Genomic DNA, 26,417 nt, shown 5'->3' on the forward strand with positions numbered 1-26,417 from the left:
CAAACTCCAAATAGTCAGTTTAGAGGCTAATAAACTGAGAAACCGGACAACCTCCTTAATCCATTCTGCCAAAAAAAACTACTTCCACAAACATCCACAAACCACGAGACCTATGGAAGCTATTTAAAACCCAGCTAGGCTGTGGCGCTAAACTTAGATCCATATCCAGCAACATATCCATCCAAACTCCCATCACCCTCCTCACTGACAGTCTTGATGTAGCCAAAAACCTCAACATCTACTTCACCTCCATGGCCAAAAATCTGGTCAATAAACTGCCCGCTCCATCTGGGCTGTTTGGTGTTAGGCACATCTTGAAATTCTACAGGAACCTTGGGGTATGCAAAGACAACTTTAAACTTGCCACGGTGACAACTGATGAAGTGTTTAAAAAACTGCGCACCCCCTACCTCAATACAAGGCCGCTGGCCATGACAAAATCGCCCCCAGATTTCTCATAGACTCAGCTGCCACCATTGCCCCAATCATTACCCACATTATTAATCTATCTATCAAGCAGGGCTATGTCCCCCAGGACTTCAAATTAGCTAAGGTAACCCCCCTGCACAAAAAAGGCAGTAAACTTGACCCTGGCAACTACAGGCCAATCTCAATCCTTAGTTCCATCTCTAAGGTAATGGAAAAAATTGTCTATGAACAGGTGGCTAAATATCTTGAAGAGAATAAACTGATCTAGGAATTCCAGTCTGGCTTCAGAGAGTCCCATTCCACAGATACATGCCTCATCTATTTGAATGATTACATCAAACGTGAAATTCACGATGGCAAATATTGCGGCATGGTCATGCTGGACCTCCAGAAGGGATTTGACACCGTCGATCATTCTATTCTAATTGAAAAACTCAAAGCTATTGGTCTTGACAGCACAGCAGTGAGATGGATGCACTCTTACTTGGTGGGGAGGGAACAGATGGTGGAAGTCAACGGAACCCTGTCTCCCCCCCCCCCCCCCCCCCCCCCTCCCAGTAAACTGTGGAGTACCTCAAGGGAGTATACTAAGACCACTGTTGTTCTTAATATACGTAAACGACATGTCATCTGCTTGTGACTGCAATCTGTTTCTGTTCGCGGATGACTCGTCTCTCCTAGTCTCAGGCAGAGACATATTGCAGGTTGAAAAGGCCCTTAACTGTGAGCTAAACAAGATCTGCACCTGGCTCAATGACAACAGACTCTCAATTCACCTAGGCAAAACTGAATGTATCCTCTTTGGATCTAGTCAGAAACTTAGCCTAGTTGAGAACTTCACAATTAAAGTAGGTGACACTGTGATAGAAAGAAAAAAACACATCTGCTACCTGGGTTGCATCCTGGAGGCTAACCTATCGAGGTAATCAAAAAAGTCAACCAACGAATTCGTTTCTTGCAAAGGGTTGCCCCGCTGATCAATATTAAATCTCGAAAGACACTAGGAGGTGCTCTTATTGGGCCCCTCATTGATTACGGAGTCCTTGTCTGGTATCGCGACGCCCCAGCTGCCTTAAAGTTAAAGCTCCAAACAGCCCAGAACAAACTAATTAGGGTTGTGCTTGGTCTTCCACCTCCGACCTTACCGATCATCACCACGAAAGCGTGGGGTGGCTCAAAGTAGCTGACAGAGTACAGCATCTTGCAATGGGCCTGGTGTACAAGATTCACTACACCTCCAAGATACCTAACCTGACTTGCGTCAGATGGTGGCAGTAGTGCGTAGGCTACCGCTCTACTTTACCATCTGAGATCTCTCGGTGGGAGTTGATAGCGCTCGTAAAGCCCCGGGCCGGACCAATCAGCGGCAGCTACGGGCGGGCTCTGAGCCAATAGAGTCTGATTGCAGACCACGTGGATGCAGACAGGCCAATATGAGTGGTTGGAGTTGGCACTCCCAGACTGTGACAGAGAGACGGCCACATCCAATCACCTGCTAAAGAATTTCAAAAAATGGCCCGCCCCTTACATCGAGTCTGCCCGAGAGATCTCAGATGGTAAAGTAGAGCGGTAGCCTACGCACTACTGCCACCATCTGACGCAAGTCAGGTTACAAGATACCCATATACCTGGCAAACTACTTCCTAAAGGTCAAGGATGTTCACGATCACAACACCAGAGGCAGCTCCACTAATCATCATCAACGTAGATTTAACACTAAACAAGGCTCTAACTCGTTCTCCTGCTATACCATCAACATGTGAAACGCCCTTCCACAAGCCTTAAAGGAGAGCAAATCCCTAGCCTCCTTCAAAATTGGTATGAAAAGTCACCTTCAGACATCTGCTACCCGTGACTTGTAAATAGACTAAGCCCCCATGTCGTCCCCCCCCCCCCTTTTTTTTTCTTTTTTTTCTGCCTTTGTATTTGATATTATGCTTATGAAACTGATATTATCCTAGATAAAGTACTATGTTCTATCTGTCTGTCTTTCAATGTTATATCAGATAGGCCTACTTAAAGTGTGGTTCCTGTGGAAATAAGCCTCGGCTTTCTAGGATCTCCTTTTAGTTGACCTTGTACCAGTGATTTGTACTGTCATGAAACTGTACTTTTTTCTATTGCAAACTTCTAATAAATGATTCAATCAATCAAAAAAACCTACTGCACATACAGTATGAAACAGCACATATCAGAGTTAGAAACAGAGCTACTACCTTTAAGTAGTAGCTCTTATTTTTCTTATAGTGTGTGCCAGCGGCTACGTCATTGTAGTCCTTAGCGGCCATTTCTTGCCTAAAAACACAGGTGTTTCAATTGTTTGATTGCATGGAACTAATGCTATAGTCTAATCAGAACACCTGTGTAAGGCTGTGTTTATCCAAGAAATGTCCGCTCTTAGAACTACATTTGGCACACCCTATACTATTTAAATCGTATTGAGAAAAGAAAATGCTGCTATTTGTTAAGCTTTATACCCTGTATATAAAATGACACAATGTGACATAACCATGTTTACACAACAATGCTGTACCCCCTCCAACTGTATAGGCCTTTATGTTCCCCATTTTCAAATGTTTTTATTTTATTTTGACACTTGCTTTAGCAATAAACATATGTGTTCTCATGCAAATAAAGCTCCTTTTGAATCAAATAGAATTGAAATAATATTGATGGCTAGTCTTAGTTAAAAACCAAATGCAGGCGTTGTGTGTGGATCTACAAGCTCAAAATGAATGCATTTTGCTGTGATGTGTATTTTGTAGATTGGCTGTTATATGACTCATTCATTCCTTGGCTTAGCCTTTATCCAATAAGTCTAGCTGCCTCACAACGTTATGGCTTGGCAGTGAGATTTTCTAGCACATGAATCATTTAAGTGGCAGTAAATGATAGTCTATATTTTATTCTTGCAAAACACATTTTTGGACACTGCTCCTACAATGTTTGCCCTAAAATCACGCAAATCGGTACACAGTATGTCTACACTCATGTCATCAACATGGATCTGTCCCATATAGCGCCACCTTCAGGCCGATTTTTTAAAACACATTTTTGGACACTGCTCCTACAGATTTTGCCCTAAAATCACGCAAATCGCTACACAGTATGTCTACACTCATGTCATCAACATGGATCTGTCCCAAATAGCGCCACCTTCAGGCCGATTTTTTCAAACACCTTTTTGGACACTGCTCCTACAGATTTTGCCCTAAAATCACGCAAATCGCTACACAGTATGTCTACACTCATGTCATCAACATGGATCTGTCCCATATAGCGCCACCATCAGGCCGATTTTTTCAAACACATTTTTGGACACTGCTCCTACAGATTTTGCCCTAAAATCACGCAAATCGGTACACAGTATACACTCATCTCATCAACATGGATCGTCAGGCCTATTTTTTTTAAACACATTTTTGGACACTGATCCTACACATTTTGGCCTAAAATCACGCTGCGACCTGACGGTCGCTTATCTCCCGATTAGGGAGTCTTACTGGTTAAGGATGTCTTACTTTGCCTCAGTCATCAAATTTGTACGCCTACATTTGGCATTTTAAGGCTGAAATTGTACCCATGCTAGTTAGTCCCCCCAGGAATCCGCGACCACCCGCGGATTTCACGGCCATTCGCGGACTTTTCTGACGGCCGCGGAATAACAGTCGCAAGTGGCAGCAGAGCGGCGGGAGTAGTTATTACTACTATTATAAAACGATGTGTACATGGTTTGATCAGTGGCCACCTCATACAGAGCCTGGGGAATAGCTTAGCTTCCCTCCTGTTAGCACTGACACTGTATTGGTCCGGTCCCACATTCGTTCCTGACAGAAACTGTGTCCTGAACTATAGTTCCTCTCTATGCCTCTATGGTCCTGGCAATAACAATGCTAATGCAGAAGAGAATAAATAAATATTACACCCATACTAGGTAGTAGGTAGGCTATCCTCTAAAATGTGGTTACTATGGGCATGGTTTGGATGACAATATAGTCTTTGCAACAGAAAGTAATTATTAAAAACAATAGCAATTAAAAAATAATAGATTTAATATTAGATTTATATTCTCAAAAATGATTATTTGATTATTCTAACCAATAATTACAATTAATTGTAGGTATTTCATGAAGGGTTTTACTTTATTGTTAGAACTATATCATTTTCTGCTTGATAACTGGTCATTTCAGGTTGTTTTTTAATGTCCACGAAATCAAGAAATGTTCTCCGCAGAATTCCGCAGAATCAGGATTGTTCTCCGCGGAATCAAGACTTTTTCTCCGCGGATTCCTGGGGGGACTAGCTAGTAAAGCAAGCCTGATAAAAGTATCAAACATGCACAAAATTCAACAGAACACAGGAAAATATATCTGTTAAGAAGTTTTGGGGGGAGGACCACCAGACCCCTGTTGGGGAGTTCCGTGCCCCCCCTAAAAAATAAATCTCCTGGATTCTCCTGGACTGACAGTCCAATGTTCACAACCCTGCTCATTGGCGAGGTGTCCTAGCAAGTTGATTTGGCGAGTTGGATTTTTGGCGAAGCGACTGGTATTCCTCAGAGTTAGCCTATCAAAGCTACATCATCAACTTAGCCATACGTCACAGGTCACGAGTCACGAGTCACAACCCGTAGTCAATCGGCTAATAGGCTTTTTGTCCAAAGCGCTTTACAGAGATTGTGCATTACGTTCACCCATTCACACACATTCACACACATTCATACACCGATAGCAAGGAAACCATGTAAGGCACGAACCTGCTCATTTGGAGCAATTGGGTTCAGAGTCTTGCTCAACGACACTTCGACACTAACTGTGGGAACCTTGCGGTTCTTATTGTTTCATCACTTAACATTTCACTTGTTTATCCTTTATCCTGTAGGAGTTCTCTCTTCTGCTTTATGTTTGTCTTACAGTGGGATCTGGTGTGTGATAACAAATGGAAAAATCCACTGACTTCTTCCCTTTTCTTCTGTGGAGTACTCACCAGCTCCTTCATATCAGGACAGGTATCAGACAGGTGATCATGTCATAATAGTAACAAGTATTAGGCGGTTTTGTATCGATGCCATCTACTATACCGGGGGTCAGCAACCCGTGGCTCTAGAGCCGCATGCGGCTCTTTAGCGCCACCCTAGTGGCTCCCTGGAGGTTTTTCAAAAATGTATGAAAATGAAAAAAGATGGGGGAAATTTTTTTTTTTTGTTTTAACGATTTTCTATCGTCACTGTCTGGCAGAAACCTTTTATCTCCAAGTTTCATTTTTTTTTTTTTCGCAAAGCAAAGCCCTGCTTCATCATACAAGACTGACACACAAAAGTAGTGAAAACAGCAGATCTACAAGCACACAACGCCTCGCGGTGCGAGGCGTTGTGTGCTTGTAGATCGGCTGTTTTCACTAGTTTAGTTCATTTTTTAAATGATAAATACAAAACAAAGTTTTGGACATACAAGGTTTCCACCCAACAACGACGATATATAAGGCTTTTATAATTTTTTGCGGCTCCAGACAGACTTGTTTTGTTTTTTTTTGGTCCAATATGGCTCTTTCAACATTTTGGGTTGCCGACCCCTGTACTATACAATCAGCAGCACTCACTTGATCTCTTGTAATGCTTTTCCATGTAAAAGTAGTGTTGTTCCCTTTGATCCACCTCCTGATTAAGTGTCCAGTGAATAAAGTAAATACAGCAAGGGTATATATAGTTATATAGTAGTAGATATAGTAGTAGTAGTTATATAGTAGTAGATATTTTTGATTGATTGATTGATTGAATACTTTATTAGCAGTTTGCAAGGAAAAAAATCGCACCCGTGCGAAGTGAGCGGTGCAAATATATTTAGGGAGATACATTGTGGACAATTTTCAAGCCTTGTTTGTCTTTAAATAACTAGACCAGGTCAACCTGGTTGTGCCAGACCCCCTGTCTGTCATCATCATTTATGACATCATGCCTTTTGTAGGCATGTCATCATCATGTCATCATCATATATACCCTTTATATAGAAAACCCGGACCGACATTTGCTTATGTAGGCCTACCCATTTCATGGGTCTGGCAATCATATATGCTTTGTGTGTCTTCAATCAAATGGCCGTGATCAATCAATAGCTGTTCTAACCATGAATTAGCCGAATTCAACATGAGCAGTTTAGTATTCACAATCGCCAAGTCAGCATTTATCAGCATCGTCAAGCTAGCATTCACAATCACTAGGTTAATAATTAATATTCACAATATACATCATCAATATAAACCAATTCCATTCAATCATTTACATGATGTCATTTCTACATCACAATAGATGATATATAGGAAACATGATCAGACTTCCAACAATTAGGAAGTCTCCATAATAGGGTTAAGGTTAGGGTTAGGGTTGGGGTCAGAAGACAGTGTTGTTAAAGAGGTGGTGCCATAGTTTTGTACTAGTATAATACCTGATGATCGTATTTTAGGGGGAGTGAAATCATGGCACTTCATCTTTTTAGACCAGTATCGGTTTGAAATTTAGTGCACTGCTAACAGCCAGTTAGCCAGCAAGAGGAGCCTCGGGCAAAGTCTCTGCCAGAAAGAGACCAGAAGGCAGGGGATGGGATAGACGGTGCGTGGCCTGCCTGGCGGAGGACTGTCAGCTAGGTCCCGAGATCTAACTAGGAGCTTTTGAGGGGGGGCTATTGGTCCGTGCACGTGCACTGCTGGCTCACCTGCTCCAAGGAACCTGACCCACAAAAGGCCACCCTGGCAAAGTTGGTACATACGCCAAATAACGGTTCTGCTGAGCTCGTGGCTCTCCAGAGGGACCAGGGTGAGGATGGCGAGGAGATTCTGTCCTTTGAGTTTCAGAAGATCCGCTACGTCTTCGACCGAGAGGAGAAGAAATGTTTCCTCCCGGTGGTGTTCCCCATCAGCCACCCAATGAGCCACTTCCAGGTGTGGCGTGGCTACCAGGAGGAGACAGACCTGAGAGCGGCAGAGAAGCGATACGGCACCAACCGCGCTGAGATGATGGTGCCTGATTTCCTGGAGCTCTTCAGGGAGAGAGCCACCGCCCCCTTCTTTGTGTTCCAGGTGTTCTGTGTGGGGCTGTGGTGTCTGGATGAGTACTGGTACTACAGTGTGTTCACACTCTTCATGCTGGTGGTGTTTGAGGCCTCGCTGGTCCAGCAGCAAATGAGGAACATGTCTGAGATCCGCCGCATGGACCATAAGGACCATAAGCTGGACTTTGCCATGTCTACATACCGGTATAAAGATTAGAATACATGAGGATAGTGCATTCTAATGACCCTGAAAGGTCATGTTCAGATACTTTGAAGACAAAGTCATTCGAAAAGACAAGTCTGGCATGTGGCAGAGTGTTATTTCTGTTGGGACGATATTTGATGTCTTCTTGCAAAATGATGGCTGAGAAGCCCAAGACCAAAGAGCATGAAGAGCAGCTGGAATGTCATGCACAGTTTCTATTGCTTTACTTGACAATGACAAAAGGATCTGTAGAGTTGCAGACAAATACTGGACTTGTTTGGTCGAGACTTTCCCACATCTGCTGTGGAGTGGTTCTAGACATTCTAGACATCTTGCAAACATTCTCTCTGTCACTCAGTGCTGACATCCACAAGGATCTGCCAAACATGACATTATTATAGGTATCACCTTCATGATCACTGTCCCAGTTTAGCCAGAAGGCCGGCAAGATGAGAGACCGATTGTACAAAATTCAACAGTAGTTGCAGATCCAAAGAGGAGAAGGAGGTTCTACTGTATTTTCGCTCCCATGAAGTGTCCAGGATATGGGGTTGGTTAGGCGTGGTAAAGCTCGTACTTCGATCTACATGATAATCATAAGCTGTTTATTTATATTCTTTGAATTTCAAAATTGTCTTGAGCTGGATATCTCTATAATACATGAAAACAAACCACACTTTTAGACAGGGCCCTGTGATTAAAGCGCTCTGTCTAAAAGTGTGGTTTGTTTTCATGTATTATAGATAAATATAGATAAATACATGACTCATACAATTGAGAAATTCAAAGAACGTCCTGACCTGACTCCTGTCCTGTCCTGATCTAATACAATTTTGAAATTCAAGGTTAGCACCGCTCAATAATTTTTTATGACGTATTTAGGCGGCCTAAACGCGTTATGACGTATTTTACGCGGCCTAAACGCGTTCTAAATCAGAGTTAACCAATCGAGTGCCTATGTGACTATGACATCATGGACAGATCAACAGAATCGAAGTGTTTCATTGGTCTAGCGGACTCATGTCATCATCATTTGTGACATCATGGTTTTGGTAAAAAAGCGGTCTATAGGAGCGGTTAGCACCGCTCAAAAACACACCTTGTGTGAAGTGAGCGGTCCTAGCCAATCACAGCTCGTCCTGCGAAGCTTGGCCAATGGGACCCTGGGCGTACAACAAACTTTGAGCCGTTTGTGCCAAGATGTAGGCCATAACCAGGCCAGATGTAAGCCACGCTTCAGTTTCCTTTAAGGCCCGGACATTCTTTGGGAAGCGGACATTTTTTGGGAACTGGACATTTGTGAACACACCCACCAGTTTGAGAACCGGTCAAAGCCAGATGTTGGAGCTTAGCTGCTGTTCCAGGAGCACCGCTCAGAAACATGTACAATACAATTCAGATTCCGATTCAAGGTCTACTAATAGGATTTAAACCCAAGGAAGCACTATGGCACGTTTACATCGGGGTCCTTTTGTACTCAATTCATTGATATTAAACACAGCACAATCATCAGGGGCTCCAAAAAGCATAATGGCCCCTTAAACCACCACAGAGAACACAGATTTCCCCATGAGCTAGCCAGTGCCAGTTCTAGGACGCAGGTGGCCCTATGCAAGATTATTTTAGGTGACCCCACTGACGGATGTGCGCATAAATCGAAATTTTCTTTTTGGGAGCTTATTGACTTGCTCATGAATCAAGTACAGGCAGCCAGGCTTAGAGTGAAGTTGGGGATTATGGGGAAGGAGGAAGGGGGAGGGCATATTAAAATAATAACGCTAGTTTTTGGATAGGAGATGTCATATTGTTATACCATACTATATTGCCATAATGTAACAATATGTTTAAAAATAATCTTCTTCCTGTGATGTGGCCCCCTTATTGGTTGTGGCCCTAAACAACTGCTTATATTGCTTATTTCCAAGAAACGGTTTATGGTTAATTGGCCGATTAATTGGCCGATTTTGAGATTGCAAAGTGTAATTACTCTCCCTGTGAAGGTCTCAGAAATGACTTTTCCTAAATACTCAAGACATATGTTCTAGTTTTTTTCCCCCCGTCTGAAACGTTTCCTAAGTATGAAATAATATACATTTATACCACTCTGACTGCATTTATAGGTCAAATTGACAGGTAAATTCTTTAAATGTTTTGCCCAGGGGAGCAACACCTCTTCCCTGCTGCCAGCAGGGGTTCTATTGTCAATAGAACAACAGACAATAGAACCCCCGCTGGCAGCAGGGAGGAGGTGTTGCTCTCCTGGGCAAAACATTGAAATAATTTACCTGTCAATTTGACCTATAAATGCAGTCAGAGTGGTAGTTTTTTATTTTCAGTCAACCGAGTGTTAATTAACTGGTTTACGATGTCCCGTCCCTGTGGACTCTTGACTAGACAACATCAGTGTTCATGCTAATAAGGTCAATACCTTCCTATGAAGTGAGCTATTAGTCAAGTGTGGTGGTTAACTGGCCGGCAGGGTGAATACCTCACACAGACCAGAGGAAGTAAGAGTTTAGCCAGCACCCCTTGCTTTGTCACAAATAAAACCCTCACTGTTTCACCCAGAGAGTGTTCGTGTTAGGAGGACCCAAATGGACCTTACAGCTGCGTCTATTACATATTACATTAAATTATTAACTCTCTAATTAATTCTCTCCTCCACAGGTTTGGGAGGAAAATAGTGCTGTTTGCTACCATGGCAGTCCAGACAGTGTTCACTTTCATCCATGTGTTTTCCCCATCCTGGGCCGTGTTCTGTGCCATGTTCTTTGTCGTTGGGATGGGACACATCTCTAATTATGTGGCTGCTTTCGTCCTAGGTATTTCAGTTTGCCTAGGGACTTTCAGAGCTATATGGGGGTTAATTATTCACCCTTTCCTTCATTGACTTTCTAGTTCTGTACTCCCATATATATGTGGCTGCTTTCGTCCCATGGTATTTCAGTTTGCCTAGGGTCTTTCAGAGCTATATGGGGGTTAATTATTCACCCTTTCCTTCATTGACTATCTAGTTCTGTACTCCTACATACTACTTATTATCCAGCTGACCTCCCATCCATCCATCCATCCATCCATCTGTCCATCCGTCCATCCGTCCGTCCGTCCGTCCATCCATCCATCCATCCATCCATCCATCCATCCACCACAAATACCATTCAGTGCTGATAATAGATCAGCTAATCAATCCTGGATAACGTAGCCTATAGTAAAAACTCCGCTGTGTCTTTCTCTCAAAGGAACAGAGATATTTAGCCCAGCCGTGCGCACAGTCTACTCGACATTGGGTGTGTGTGTGTTCTTTGCCGTGGGCTACATGCTGCTACCATTGTTAGCCTTCTTCATCAGAGACTGGAGAAGACTTCTTCTAGCTACCACCACACCTGGCCTTCTCTGTGTGCCTTTCTGGTGGTAAGAAAACACTCAGTTTTATATCTTCTGTGCCTATCTGCCAAGGCAGCTGTTTATGCAACCTCTGCTGTGAATGGTGTAAAATGTGACTACGTAAATATGTAACATTGTAAATATGAATATGACTGACGGCACGTTAACCATTCTTGCTTTTGAGCATGAACCTTCCCTCTCCACTGTGTTCCGTAATGAGGCAGGTTCATCCCAGAGTCTCCTCGGTGGCTGATCTCTCAGGGAAGAGAGGAGGAGGCTGAGGCCATACTGAGAGAAGCTGCTAAGAAGAACAACGTAGAGGCTCCGCAGGTCATCTTTAGTACGTTGCAGGTGAGATACTTTTTGGTTCTAATGTCAGCGTATATATTGAATAATGTATTAGAATGGCCCTAATCATTTGCTCAGAAGAACACACGCACGCACGCACGCACGCACGCACGCACACACGCACACACACACACACACACACACACACACACACACACACACACACACACACACACACACACACATACATACATAGCACACTCAGCATTACAGTAACAGTATGCTTTATCTAATCATTCTGAATGCTGAAATTCATGAGAATAAAAATAGAAGGATCTTAAAAGGGTAATTGGAGTTGAATGTTTCTGGGGTCATTGTTCAGTGGCATGGAATCATTCATATCCGAGTGCACGCTGATTGGGATGGCAGCTTAGAGAACAGTGCCAACTAATGCTAATGAGTATTAGCAACAGTCATTGCACAGTAATTAGCACAGGTTGTCAGTTTGTCTGGCTGTATTGTTCCCAGATGCTTTTATGAAATGTAACAAGTGGTAAAACGAATACATGTAATTTAGGAAGTGAACCCCGGTGAGATGGAATGTCTGGGTATTCAGTGAATTCATTTAGGTTTGAAGTCCAACATGAGACCATGGATTCATGTGTGTGCACACGTTTTGCTGTCTTGTAGACAGACGTGAAGCCTGTGAAGAACGAGCCCCACAACATCTGTGATGTGCTGCGTACCAGAAACATCCGCTGGGTCTCTGTCACGCTGTGGATGGTCTGGTGAGTTCCTGTTGTCCCGGTGACCTCCTCCTCTGGTGCTGTGACACAGCACACGTCACATGCATTCCAATCTCCAACGTGCATCACCTCCAGCTGAGCCATTGAACAACAAAACACACAGCGATCAATCTGAACCAAGTGGACATTTATATAACTGCACAGCATGTTGTCCCCCCCCCCCCCTCTCTCTTCCGTCTGTGAGCATTAATGTAAAAAACAGATGGATTAGTTTAATTAGAAAATTAACCATTTTCCATAAGTACTATGAATTCTCCCTATTATGTTTACTAGCCCTTACCCGTTCAAAGATATGAGCTCCAAAATGATGTGCAGTGTGTGGGTTATGGGATGTGCACTGTGCATACAGTATATGAGGGATGGAAAGTAACTTTAACTGGTGCTTGCATGATAATATGTAGGAGCATCAATGTAAGAAATACCTGTTTCGTTTAATGGCTACCCCCCCCCCCCCCCCAGCCCGCCCGCCCACCCGCCCACGCACACACCCGCCTGCCTGCACACACACACACACACACACACACACACACACACACACACACACACACAGAGAGAGCTGGTTAAACATGTTGCCTCATGCTAGATGCAGAATAGATGAGCCTCAAGCTAGATGCAGAATAGATAGTAGATACACCATAAAAATGCTAATATACAGCATACGATTTGTGAAAGTGACAAACGGGCTTCACAGTTATGTTAGGTGTGTTCATATGCTAATTGTGATGCGATTTCAGATCAATTGCTCCAGCCACTGAGGAGAAACGCTGTTTCAGACAGACAGACAGACAGACAGACAGACAGACAGACAGACAGACAGACAGACAGACAGACACTCACTCACTCAGACAGACATTCGCAAAATTATAGTATAGATGTGTTAGGAAAATAACTTGAGAACAGATGCAATGGGGAAAAGTGCAAGTTGCAAGCTACAAATTTGGGCAACAACATGAAATGAATATACCAAGACAAGACACTTTACATATACTGTAGAGCAGAGACCCCACCCTGAGCAAGCAATTTTGTGACAGTGGTAACAAAATAACTCCCCCATAACTGGAAGAAACGTCAGGCAAACCCAGGCTCTATGGTGGGTGTCCAGCTGCCTTGACCGTGGGGAGGACAGAAAGAGAGAGAGAGAAGGAGAGCAGAGAGAGATACAGGCAAATACAAGTACCGTAGTAACAGTAATAGTAATAGTGTAAGATAGTTTATAATATAGTATGGTATAACAATAATGTTAAATAGTATATTATGGTAGAGTATATGAATGTTAAGATAAAATACAGTATAATATAGTAGTGGCAATCCTCAAGCATGCTCCATGGAAGCCCGGTCCGCAGTCACACTCTTGGTCTGCAGCTGAGGGTCCGTATTGTAATAGCAGTCCATAGAACTGTTGAGTGGGAGTCTGGGAGACACAGACAACTCCGGGGAATGGGTCCCCTTAAGTCTAATTAGTGGCAGGCCTTACTGAGGTGTGAGTCTGCACACCTCGCAGTGCGAGGCGTTGTGAGCTTCTGCTATTTTTGGAGTTCTCGGAATATGGACGCTAGGGTTCAAGTGGTTAATATAGAAAAGGAGAAAAAAAAGCTGCTATCACACAAAAATTTGGAGGACCCCCTATAGTAACTCTGAGGACCCCCTAGGGGTCCCGGACCCCCTGTTGAAGACCCCTGCCAGCAGGTTTGGCAAAGTACCAAGCGATATCGCTTATCTGATAAGAACTGATGAGACTTCTTATGTGTCGGGTAAACAAGCGATTCTGCCCTGGCATCGAAAAGACTATAGGCCCAATTCATTTTACTGTAATGTTATGTTACAAAAGTCATGTAAGAGTTTAGTTAATATGTACAGTATACAGTAGGGGCAGTTAATGTATACAAGGCACCATGGCATGGCATGGCTCATGTAACAGTATCCTCAACATAACCTCTTTTTCGTGGAACTTTACTCTAGGAACACAGATGTTTACTAAAGAAAATGTCAACCCTTTTTGAGCCGTGCAAACCGCTCCTATATTTAACTTTTTAGCGTATTTAGCTAAAACATATTAGCACGGGACGATTCTTTCATTCATCATCACTTGGCTAGTTGATTAACTAAACATTAGAATTGACCAATCAAAAGCTGTTCTACCCATGATGACATGTGTTAGCCAAACAGAACAGACCAATCAAACACTGTGTTGTTCATGCTGTTCATGCCAATTTAGATCTGTCTTAGCCAATCAAAATCCAGCTGTGTCCATGACGTGTTGTGCGTAATGGCAGGTTGTTTGTCTGACCTCCTGTCTGTTTTCTGACCTCCTGTCTGTTTTCTGACCTCCTGTCTGTTTTCCCTCTGTTTTTTTTTTTTTACATATACTGTAGAGCAGAGACCCCACCCTGAGCAAGCAATTTTGTGACAGTGGTAACAAAATAACTCCCCGATAACTGGAAGAAATGTCAGGCAAACCCAGGCTCTATGGTGGGTGTCCAGCTGCCTTGACCGTGGGGAGGACAGAAAGAGAGAGAGAGAAGGAGAGCAGAGAGAGAGATACAGGCAAATACAAGTACCGTAGTAACAGTAATAGTAAATAGAATAGTGTAAGATAGTTTATAATATAGTATGGTATAACAATAATGTTAAATCGTATATTGTGGTAGAGTATATGAATGTTAAGATAAAATACAGTATAATATAGTAGTGGCAATCCTCAAGCATGCTCCATGGAAGCCCGGTCCGCAGTCACACTCTTGGTCTGCAGCTGAGGGTCCGTATTGTAATAGCAGTCCATAGAACTGTTGAGTGGGAGTCTGGGAGACACAGACAACTCCGGGGAATGGGTCCCCTTAAGTCTAATTAGTGGCAGGCCTTACTGAGGTGTGAGTCTGCTCACCTCGCAGTGCAAGGCGTTGTGAGCTTCTGCTATTTTTGGAGTTCTCGGAATATGGACGCTAGGGTTCAAGTGGTTAATATAGAAAAGGAGAAAAAAAAGCTGCTATCACACAAAGATTTGGAGGACCCCGTATAGTAACTCTGAGGACCCGGACCCCCTGTTGAAGACCCCTGTTTTAAGGCTACTCTGCCAGCCTATACATACAGGATTCTTCCTGTTTGGTTGAAGTTTGCGTGATGCTCGCTTGAGGTTTCTATTATAGTTTAGGTGGCAAAGTGCCAAGCGGTATCGCTTATCTGATAAGATGCGATAAGACTTCGTATGTGTCGGGTAAACAAGCGATTCTGCCCTGGCATCGATAATGACTATAGGCCCAATTCATTTTACTGTAATGTTATGTTACAGTTTTACAGTTACAGTAGGTTGTGTTAAGATTTGCAATCAAAAGTCATGTGAGAGTTTAGTTAATGTACAGTATACAGTAGGGCAGGGGTGAAATTATTCTTTCCATGGGGCCACGTGAACAACAGAAAATATTGTGGAGGGCCAGGCCAAAAGGCAGTGCTCTCTGCAAGATGTGCTCCTCGCAAACTAAACACACGGCTTTACCTCCAACTTCAGTAAATAAATACTTAGCAGTCCATTTTTTTTAAACCCGGCATTCGGCATCGACCTTTCTTTTTTTAGCCACTTTAGCCATTTTTGATGGGTAAGGTAAGGCAGGTCGTCTTGATGTGTGACCAGTTTGACCACTGCTTGTTATTGAGACAACATCCAATGATCACGCACATGTGCTGCTGATGTACGCATTGCGTCCATATGTACATGAATAAAACTTCAAAATAAAAGAAATGCAGCTTTAGTCCATGCATGAGGTAAAATAAAAAAAATGTGTTTATTTTGTAATTTGCCATTAACCCTACAAGGGCCGGTCAGAGTGAACCAAAGGGCCGCATACGGCCCCCGGGCCGCACAATGCCCAGGTCTGCAGTAGGGAGTAAAGGCACCATGGCATGGCATGGCTCATGTAACAGTATCCTCAACAGATCCTCTTTTTCGTGGAACTTTACTCTAGGAACACAGATGTTTACTAAAGAAAATGTCAACCCTTTTTGAGCCGTGCAAACTGCTCCTATATTTAACTTTTTAGCATATTTAGCTAAAACATATTAGCACGGGACGATTCTTTCATTCATCATCAATTGGCTAGTTGATTAACTAAACATTAGAATTGACCAATCAGAAGCTGTTCTACCCATGATGACATGTGTTAGCCAAACAGAACAGACCAATCAAACACTGTGTTGTTCATGCTGTTCATGCCAATTTAGATCTGTCTTAGCCAATCAAAATCTCGCTGTGTCCATGACGTGTTGTGCGTAATGGCAGGTTGTTTGTCTGACCTCCTGTCTGTTTTCCCTCTGTCTCCCTCTTGCTTTATAACCCATAAGAAGCTCCATTTGGGAAGAAAAAGGTGGGTCTCTTTCTTAGGTGTATTTTCGGTCCCACCCTTTTTTACAGTACACTAATAAGACAAAATAAGACATAATAAAGCCATAATTAAGAAATAATGTGTTGGTAATTAGAACTTATAATGTTTTATTAGACAAGAACAAAGACAGAATAAAGCCACAATAAGGATGATGTTTTTATTACCCCTTGAATGAAACGTAACATATCAGGGTCCCAACAAACTCTAATAAGGAATAACATGATTGCATGAGTCCTAACAAACTCTAATAAGGAATACAATTTTCTTTATTAGGCCTAACGTTAACGTTATTTCCACTTACTTAGTTACATTACAACAACTACGGACTACCTCTCATGCTGGCTGGCTTGCTAATAAGGCTTTCCGTAGATCTAAGGTGTTTTTATTAGGCCTTTAATTTTATGTTATCTCCACTAATAAGACTGAATGAGACAGAATAAAGCCATAATAAGAAACAATGTGTTGGTAATTAGAACTTATAATTTGCATTATACAGAAACAAAGACAGAATGAAGCCATAATAAGGATGACGTTATTACCCCTCGAATGAAACACAACCAATCAGGGTCCTAACAAAGTCTACTTATTTAACATTAGGCTTCATTAGAAAAGAATGTGCTCTAATTACAAACAAATTAGCACTCATTATCACAGAATTGTACTGTAAAAACTAATCAACAACAAGGTAATTAGAACTTATCATTTTTATTAGACAGAAACAAAGACAGAATAAAGCCATAATAAGGATGGTGTTATTAACCCTTGAATGAAACGTAACAAATCTGGGTCATAACAAACTCTTCTTATTTAAAGTTGTACCATGTAACTTTTTTTATAAAACAAATTTTAAAATTGTCCTAACTGTTAAATCACTAAAGTTTTAGAACACCCACTCCGTTATTTTCAGCTTCTGAAGCCTTCTCTTTATATGTTTTCTTCTTAGCAGTGACAGGGGCGGGATTTCGCGCCAAAATGACGTAATCTGCATCATCTGTATACGTTGTGTATACGTTGCCCAATCACATCGCCGATCATGCACACATGGTACACTACCGGCCAATCACAGCTTATCTGCTCTGGTCTCCAGGAAGCGCCTCCGCTTGGCTACAGTGTTTACCATGGTGAAGGATTTTAACCTCTTAATCCACAAATCCTGGCCAGAAAATTACGTTCTACCATGCGTTCTACCCCTCCACGGATTACTATCGGTCGCGGTGGTTTGCGGCGCCGCTCCGGTGGTCCGCGGTGGTGGTCCGCGACGACTCCGGCCGAAAAACGGCCGAAAAAAGCAATACCGCTACTGACCACTAGTTGAGCAACTTACACAGTATAGCTTTAACATTAGGCTTCATTACAAAATAATGTGCTCTAATTACAAACAAATTAGCACTCATTATCACAGAATTGTACTGTAAAAACTAGGTAATTAGAATTTATTAGACAGAAACAAGACAGAACAAGACAGAATAAGGATGATGTTATTACCACTCAAATGAAACGTAATAAATCCTAACAAACTCTTACAATTAATTACAAACAAATTAACACTCATTATCACATATTATTGTGATAATGAGTGTTTATTCAAACATCATACCATTACGCTTCATTATAAAAAACATACCTAGGCTTAGAGGTGGCTAAGTGAAGAGCGCAAACACGCCATAGTGGCTGGTTACTGTAACCTTAAGTTGGCATGTGTTTCGTTGTGTTAAATTACGGTGTAGTGAGAGCACCCTTCACACCCAAGCTGATTGTTTCACTCTCCTCTTTCTTTTCATGCTGTGCCACAGGAAGCTATTCCGTTTCACTGCCTTACATCCTCATAGGGAGTCTCACAGCTGTGTCTGGGTTGCTAAGCCTCCTGCTCCCAGAGACCTACGGAATGCCTCTCCCGGACACCATCGCTCACATGCAGCACTTCCCTGGTTGAGGCTGTATTTCTCTGTCACGTCGACGTCGTAGCTTTAAAGATGAAGTGCCATGATTCCCCCCCCCCCCCCCCCCCCCCCCCCTAAAACATGATTATCAGTTATTATGATTATACTAGGAGGAAGAATTTTTTTCCAAAAAAGTGTACAGAAAGAGTTAAAACTAGAAGCAGTGCTCTTCCGAGCACAGGTCTCCACCAGGTCAGGCATGTAATGTGTTTTACATAAGTCGGCCTCCTGATGGCGCTATAAAAGGCTGATGTAAAAAATGCAGGGAAAAGGTTTTACCTTGGCCTCTAAGGAGTGCGCATACAAAGTTTGACACTAATCGGTGGAGTTATAGGTGAAAACATGAATCGGCCTGTTATAGCGCCACCATGAGGCTGATTTGATTTTTCTTAAGTGGCATTTATTCCTCTGCCTATTGGGAATGTGCATGCACAATTTCACCAAAATTGCACACTGCGTTCAGGATTTCAGGCATTTTATTCAAAACTGACCAATCCTGCAAACTTTGAAAGCCAGTTTTAGCCAATCAGGATGGAATATGGAAAATCTGACACATCCATGTCGATCACATGACTGTAGAGATACTGTCTACTGATTTACGCTAGAACAGGCCCATGTGAAATATTTGGGGCAGAGGTTCTGAATTGGTGTCGAGGGAGTGTGTGTGCAGTTTGGCAGCGACCGGGCCAACGGCGCCGGAGATTAGCTGGTAACGGACAAACGGACGGACGGACGGACGCACGGACGGACGGACGCACGCACGCACGGACGGACGGACGGACGGACGGACGGAGGGGAAAACATACTCTCCCTCAGCCTTCGGCTGGTGGAGACAATTAGGTTTTTATGTGGCCACACCCACCAGTTCATTAAGTATGAATGGTTGTCATGGTGGGTGGTGGTGACCCAGCTGAAGTTAGCCACACGTGTGTTGGGTGAGCGTGTATCAAAACAACATCCCGGTTCCAACAATGGAACAAGGGCGGAGCGCTTGTTTTCGGTGGAGATGACAGAGGCACGCCAGCGTTATATTATAATTACAATCTGATCTGGCTATAACAACAATCATGACATAGGCTATTTATTATAATCACTAATTCACTATGAAGTGTCTTTAATTATATAAAATACACATAACAAATCCAAAATGCTAAGGGAATACGTAATTGCTCATAAAAACCACACCAGGGGGTCTAATGAAATACTGTCAACCTCCTAGACACATGAAAACCAGAAAAAGTACAAAACTATGGCACCACCTCTTTAACACCAGGGTAAAATCGTACTGGTGATGACTGGAAAAAAAAACAGTACCTTTTGTGGAAATAAAAGGAAGAGCTTTCATTTTCAGGTGCTCTTCACCCAGGCCAGGTTATTGTTTCAAGTACATGTGACACGAGCAAAATAACTGAATGTGTTTTTGCTAAGAAAATATTCACACATTCACTTTGTTCAGATGCAGGTAGGTTGGACAGTGACAAATTAAGAGATTGTGAACAAAAGTTCATGAACAAAAATCCTGCACTCTGCTCTTGCACAACAGCATCTGTTTTATTCAAATTGACATGTTGCACGTTGCATTATGAGTCTTACTCTGACCCACAATACGGAAAATGCACTCGCTACTTCTGTACAAAAGTGTAATTCATGCAAAACCTCTGAACATGCTTGTATTTAATAATAAGAGCCTTTATGTATTTTATTGCGACCGTAGGTCGCAGTTACTTGCACTCCTCTACTATCCAAACCTCCACCGGCTGTCAGTCCGTCAGTCCGTCAGTCAGTCTGTCAGTCACACGTCACACGTCACACTTTTGCCCTGCATATCTCCGCAACCGTTGCCCCGATCCATGCCAAATTTTGCACACACACTCCTTGCCTGCCAAACCACAACCCCACCCATCAATTTTCACATGGCCCTCTTCTAGCGCCACCATGAGGCCGATTCTTGCAAAACACATTTTTGGACACTGCTCCTAAATGTTTTGCCCTAAAATCACGCAAATCGGTACACAGTATGTCTACACGCATGTCATCAACATGGATCTGTCCCATATAGCGCCACCTTCAGGCCGATTTTTTAAAACACATTTTTGGACACTGATCCTACAGATTTTGCCCTAAAATCACGCAAATCACTACACAGTATGTCTACACTCATGTCATCAACATGGTTCTGTCCCATATAGCGCCACCTTCAGGCTGATTTTTTACAACACAATTTTGGACACTACTCCTACAGATTTTGCCCTAAAATCACGCAAATCGGTACACAGTATGTCTACACTCATGTCATCAACATGCATCTGTCCCATATAGCGCCACCTTCAGGCCGATTTTTTCAAACACATTTTTGGACACTACTCCTACAGATTTTGCCCTAAAATCACGCAAATCGCTACACAGTATGTCTACACTCATCAACATGGATCTGTCCCATATAGCGCCACCATCAGGCCCATTTTGAAAAAAAAATTGGCTTATCTCCCGATTAGGGAGTCTTACTGGTTTATTTTCTTCAGTTGCTATTTATTGTTTTGATTATGTACAACTAACCTTTAGATAACCTGTAACTACATTTAAAGATTATCTTAACCTGAGGATTATTATTATTTTTCCCCAATTTAGTCCTTATTCCAATTGATTCCTCCCCACGCACAGACATTTCTGTGTTGTCACTGCTGTTGTATCCTATCGGCTCTCCTCCTAGTGAGGAGCCCCCACCAGGAGGACGTAGAGCCTTCATCCTACTCCCCCCGCCCAACACTCCTTGCTGATGGATGCTGTCCCAGCATCCATTATCATCCTCCCCACCCGGCTGCCCTCCCCTGAACACAGGCCAATTATGTTCATGTAGACCAGTGGTTTTCAACCAGTTGTCCGGGGACCACCAGTGGTACTTGAGGGGGTTCCAGGTGGTCCCCAGCTAAATGATGGAGAGTTGGTAACGAAATGGACCCTTATAGATATTTAACTCTTGAGAATGTAAAATGAAACCAACTGGAGTTGGAGTCATTTTACATTCTCAAGAGTTAACTTATTGTTAAACATCTGCATTACTTAACTTACACGAAGTCTACACAATTGGTCAACGTTGGCCTGTTATCTCTCCTATGGTACCACATCAATACAGCATGGGTGGAATTGTGGACAAAATATTCGAACCTTTTAGCCTCTGAGAGGCTAAATCTATTCAAATGATGGTCCGTGGCTCAAATGCAGAATAATTAATGGACCTTGATATGAAAAGGGTTGACAGAGCCAGGTGCACCGCTGAGGATTTGAACCCACGACCTCCACGGTGGTGATGTTGAAGAACTATGCATAACATTTGATCCAGACATGGCGGCTCACTGTCTTTTGTTTCCCACAGGTGTTGTAAAAGGAAACGTTACAAACTGCCTCAGACAACATGAGAAGAAGAAAGCATCAACGAGATATTGTGAAAGCAAGACTCATCCTGCGATACAGTACATGTAGCTAGTAGCTGTTCTCATTTTAGACTCTGATTCATAACATTACTGTATGTTTTTTTTGTGGGGGGGGGGGGGGGGGGGGGAGAGACTGTGGAAAACAGGCATATTTTTAATGTTGTTTATTTTAAATTAATTCATTATTGACACATTTCAACCAACACTAATAAAACAAATATATGTTTATAAAACAAAAATGTACAAATATTACATATGTGTTGAATTATGTCGTAGATGTGGCACAGATGGGGTTTCATCCACTGTACTGCCGAAACATGCACACCTTATCCTGGCAAAGAAAAGGCATAGTATTAGAGTTTAAATCTAAATGCAGATATAACCACTAATGCCCTATTTACTTTGTTGTAGGAAAAATAGCAAAGCTTGCCAAGGTACAAGCTTGTAGATTGGCTATTCTTGCTATTTTATAACATTTTGGAAAAAAGGAAAAAACATGTAGGACAAATCCTTATGTCCGAGATCACGAGTAGTAATTCTCCCGGGAGCACATGCATCTGCTGGATGGTTTCAGGCAAAGGTCGACTGAAGGTCTCTGGAAAGAAGAGAGTGGCCAGGGCAGACAGAAGAGCCAGAAAACCTAGCAGTAGTTATGGTAGATACTTGTAGTATATACCTGCACATGGAGAAAAGCACATTTTAATGACTTTATAGGTTAGAGGACTGTGTGTGTATGCAGCATGTGCACACACACACACACACACACACACACACACACACACACACACACACACACACACACACACACACACACACACACACACACACACACACACACACACACACACACACACACACACACACACACACACACACACACACACACATACACACAGTGTTGAAGTACCATACAAACCACTCATTAATTAACAAAGTATTGCATAATGAAGATAGTAACTATACAGTAGTTTGGCCTGGTGGTATGGTTCTAGCCTAGCTCATCAGCTAGACAATCCACCCATGTTAGAACAAGGAGGGGCTATAACGTATACTGCAGTTAGTTAGCTGCATTAGTATATAGTCTGGCCAAGCCAGGCTAGTATGGTTCTACTCTTCTTGGGGATGTTCTCTGCAGCAGCACCACACAGGGTCCCCACACATGTATATCAATACATTTGGATATCTGTTCAGATGCAATACATTTTACCAAGTTCAAACCAAGCTATTACTCTTTGACAGAGTAAAAGTTGACATTGCAGATCTATAGGGACAGAAACGTACTCAGTTCCATGGCATAAGGAGCGAGGATACTGCCCACTCTGGAAACCATGGCACAGGTGCCAACAGTGGTGTTTCTGATGACTGTTGGGTACAGCTCTCCGGTGTAGGCAAACATCAGGGCTGTACTGGTAGAAATGCACAATTTACCCAGCATCTCCAGTGTTTTGGACAGGTCTGGTAGACCTAGGCAAAGAGAAGAAAATAAGAGAATAAAGTGGAATAGATGCATGTGTCTATTTGGATCATACAGTGTATTTGTGTACATACGTATGCATATGCAAGTGCTCCGCAGTCTTGAATGTACAGTATATGTATACACACATGATTTAATGGTATTGGTTTTATTTGGCATTAATGCCAAGTTAGCCACTCTTGGAGCCTGGGCCTTCCTCTTTTAGATAAGATGCGATGGACTTTATTACTTCCCAAAGCTTTATGGAATGCTGTTTAGGATGACATTGTATTTCACCTTTAGACTGAGAAGGATTAGTCTTTTAACTTCTAATATTGGTTGGTTTCCTATAATACATATCCCTATTTTCCAAGATACCAATAAGAAACAGCCACCTTGTGGCACCAGCTGAATGCAGTAAAGCATTCCTCCTGCAAGAACCATATTGAGCGACACAGAGAGCCGCCTGGGAAGACACTGCAGCGCCAGCCAGCTGGAGACGTACGCCGGCACCTCCACGGCTGCCGAGATGAAACAGTTGACAAAGCGGTCTCCATGAATGCGGGATGTGTTCAGGGACAGGCCGAAGTAGCCACTGCTTAGAGTGAACCTGGGTAGGACACACACACACACACACACACACACACACACACACACACACACACACACACACACACACACACACACACACACACACACACACACACACACACACACACACACACACACACACACACACACACACACACACACACACACACACAGCAACTGTCTTTGTACCAGCAGTAAGTACTGATCAATGATGGGTAGATGGATGGGCAGATTGATACATACTGTATATTCTGCATGCATATAGGGATGAATTAATATAGGCTATTGATATGGATGTGGATGATATGGATGTAGAATGTCTCCCTGTGTATAACATTCACTAGAACACAGAACTAAACGGTACAGGTTGCAGTGTTTTGAAGCACACGCACTGGCTGTTATTACTGAGTTCCCGCAGATTCCCAATAATTTGCCAACCCTTTTATGTGAAAGGTTAGCAGGCTCCAAAAAGTAGGTCAACTAATGCAGTATGTGTGACGTGGTGTGTGCAAAACAGCCTGTGGATACTCACCACACTAGGGAGAGTATGAGTGTTGTGTTTCTGGTTTTGGTGAACCTTAGAAGGTCTAGAACGCTGTGGGTTCGCTCCTCTGGGTTACATCTGTCTTTTGCCATGTCACTCTGCAGGACACAAAGCATCAGCCTGACAGCCTCCCTCTTAGTTCAATGTGTATTCTCCCTCCATGCCAAAATGTTATGTCTACGGCTGTCATCAAAGACAAATTTTAAGTCAATTATAATTGTAACTCTCTATTTCTAAACATAGCAGGGCCCTTTACAGTATACTGTATGTTAGGCTTTATGTCTTGCACTCCAAAACGACTGTGCACAATGCCTTTTGGAGTATTGGAGTATGTGATTCCCAGTGTAGGAGCCATACAATCGGGATTACAATTAGTATTTTATAGTACTATAGTTTAGAGAATAGAAAATAATAAATGTAATTGAAAAGGTTAAACAGACTTAAAGTCAACTTGCATCATAACCTTCAAAGATGACCTGCGGAGCCTCTACGTTGTTCTTCTTAGCAGCTTCTCTCAGTACGGCCTCAGCCTCCTCTATTCTTCCCTGAGAGATCAGCCACCGAGGAGACTCTGGGATGAACCTGCCTCACAGGTAGGAGAGAGAAGGTCCACGCTTTCATTATGGAACACAAACAGTAGAGAGAGGTTCACGTTCAAACAGTCAGAAGGGCTTTACCTCAAAAGCAAATGGTCCCTCTCAGATGATTACAGCCAACAGAAAACCTCATCCTTTTAAAATGTAATGGTTTTAAGAGAAAAAGAGCCCCCAAAAAACGCAAATAACCTTCAAATCGATAGGCCTAAAATGTTATGTTACAATTGAATGTGTATGCAACGTGGTGCTTGAAAGAAGGATACCAGGATGTTTAACATAAAAAAAAAAAATGTGTGTGTGCGTGTGTGCGTGTGTGCGTGTGTGTGTGTGTGTGTGTGTGTGTGTGTGTGTGTGTGTGTGTGTGTGTGTGTGTGTGTGTGCGCGCGCGCGCGCGTGCGTGTGTGTGCGTGCGTGTGTGTGTGTGTTTGTTTTTTTCCTGTAGAATCCATGTCTGGATCAACTGAGAAAACTTTGGTACACCCTTTAATCAGGTTTTTACAGCGTTTGTCCTGTCTATAGTAGGCTAAATGTTACATTCAGCACATTCCCATCCATTCCCAATATGTGAATAGTTACCTAAGACAAAAGCAGCCACATAGTTGGAGATCTGGCCCAAACCAACGATGAAGAAGAGGATAGAGAACACCGTCCACGAAGAGAAGATTTGGACAAAGGTGAAAAGTGTCTGGACTGCCATGGTTGCAAACAGAACTGGCTTTCTTCCAAACCGACAGAAAGAAATACTATACTACAGACAGAATTTGCCAATATGTGTTTTGTTTTGTTTCTCTTTCCTTTGCAATTTAGTTAATGGCTGGGAGTCTGAGACCCTAGTCAACAAATTACAGGGTAAATGGTCACGTAAAGAAAGTGCAAAGAAAAACTTTTAAGTGATACATAGTTAAGTAACCAACAGAAGGCAGGCGAGGTAAACATTAGAATCTGTGGACAAGCAAACGGCATACTAAGTGCAGGTGTTATTGTGCATTATGAGCACTATAAAGCAACATACAAAGAGGCCTTTGAGCAGTTATAACAATAAAAAAGTTGTCATTCTACTGAAACTCCTTTTCTCTCTTTTTAATAGGCCAGCCATACACATCTGGACAAAGGGAAACTGTTAGTTATTGTTGGTGGATTATAAACCAGATAGACGAACACTAACACAGGTTAACTATTAGTCCATATGGAAGGTCAAAGTGTGCAGTCTCAATCCCATGACTTTTTTCCTTATGTCAGTCACAAATGGGCAGTGGCAGGCAGTAACAAAGTACATTTACTTGAGTACTGCACTGTTTCTATACTTTTTTTGTGTTACTTTCCCTCCACTACAT

The 26,417-nt window shown here is 42.6% G+C and overlaps 1 pseudogene across 1 annotated transcript in view; it reads right to left on the bottom strand.

The window, feature by feature from the left end:
• Positions 1 to 26,417, bottom strand: part of LOC308298078 — a 43,293-nt pseudogene that overhangs the window by 10,637 nt on the left and 6,239 nt on the right. The window contains exons 5-11 of the transcript in view: positions 25,660 to 25,826; positions 24,951 to 25,073; positions 24,476 to 24,479; positions 23,748 to 23,962; positions 23,181 to 23,363; positions 12,096 to 12,175; positions 7,191 to 7,392 (exon numbers count right to left, since the gene is read on the bottom strand). The product of the transcript in view is annotated as an uncharacterized misc_RNA (transcript). The remainder of the gene's footprint in view (positions 1 to 7,190; positions 7,393 to 12,095; positions 12,176 to 23,180; positions 23,364 to 23,747; positions 23,963 to 24,475; positions 24,480 to 24,950; positions 25,074 to 25,659; positions 25,827 to 26,417) is intronic.

This window comes from Nannobrachium achirus (assembly GCF_963921795.1).
Source record: "Nannobrachium achirus genome assembly, chromosome: 14".
Classification (NCBI taxonomy): domain Eukaryota; kingdom Metazoa; phylum Chordata; class Actinopteri; order Myctophiformes; family Myctophidae; genus Nannobrachium; species Nannobrachium achirus.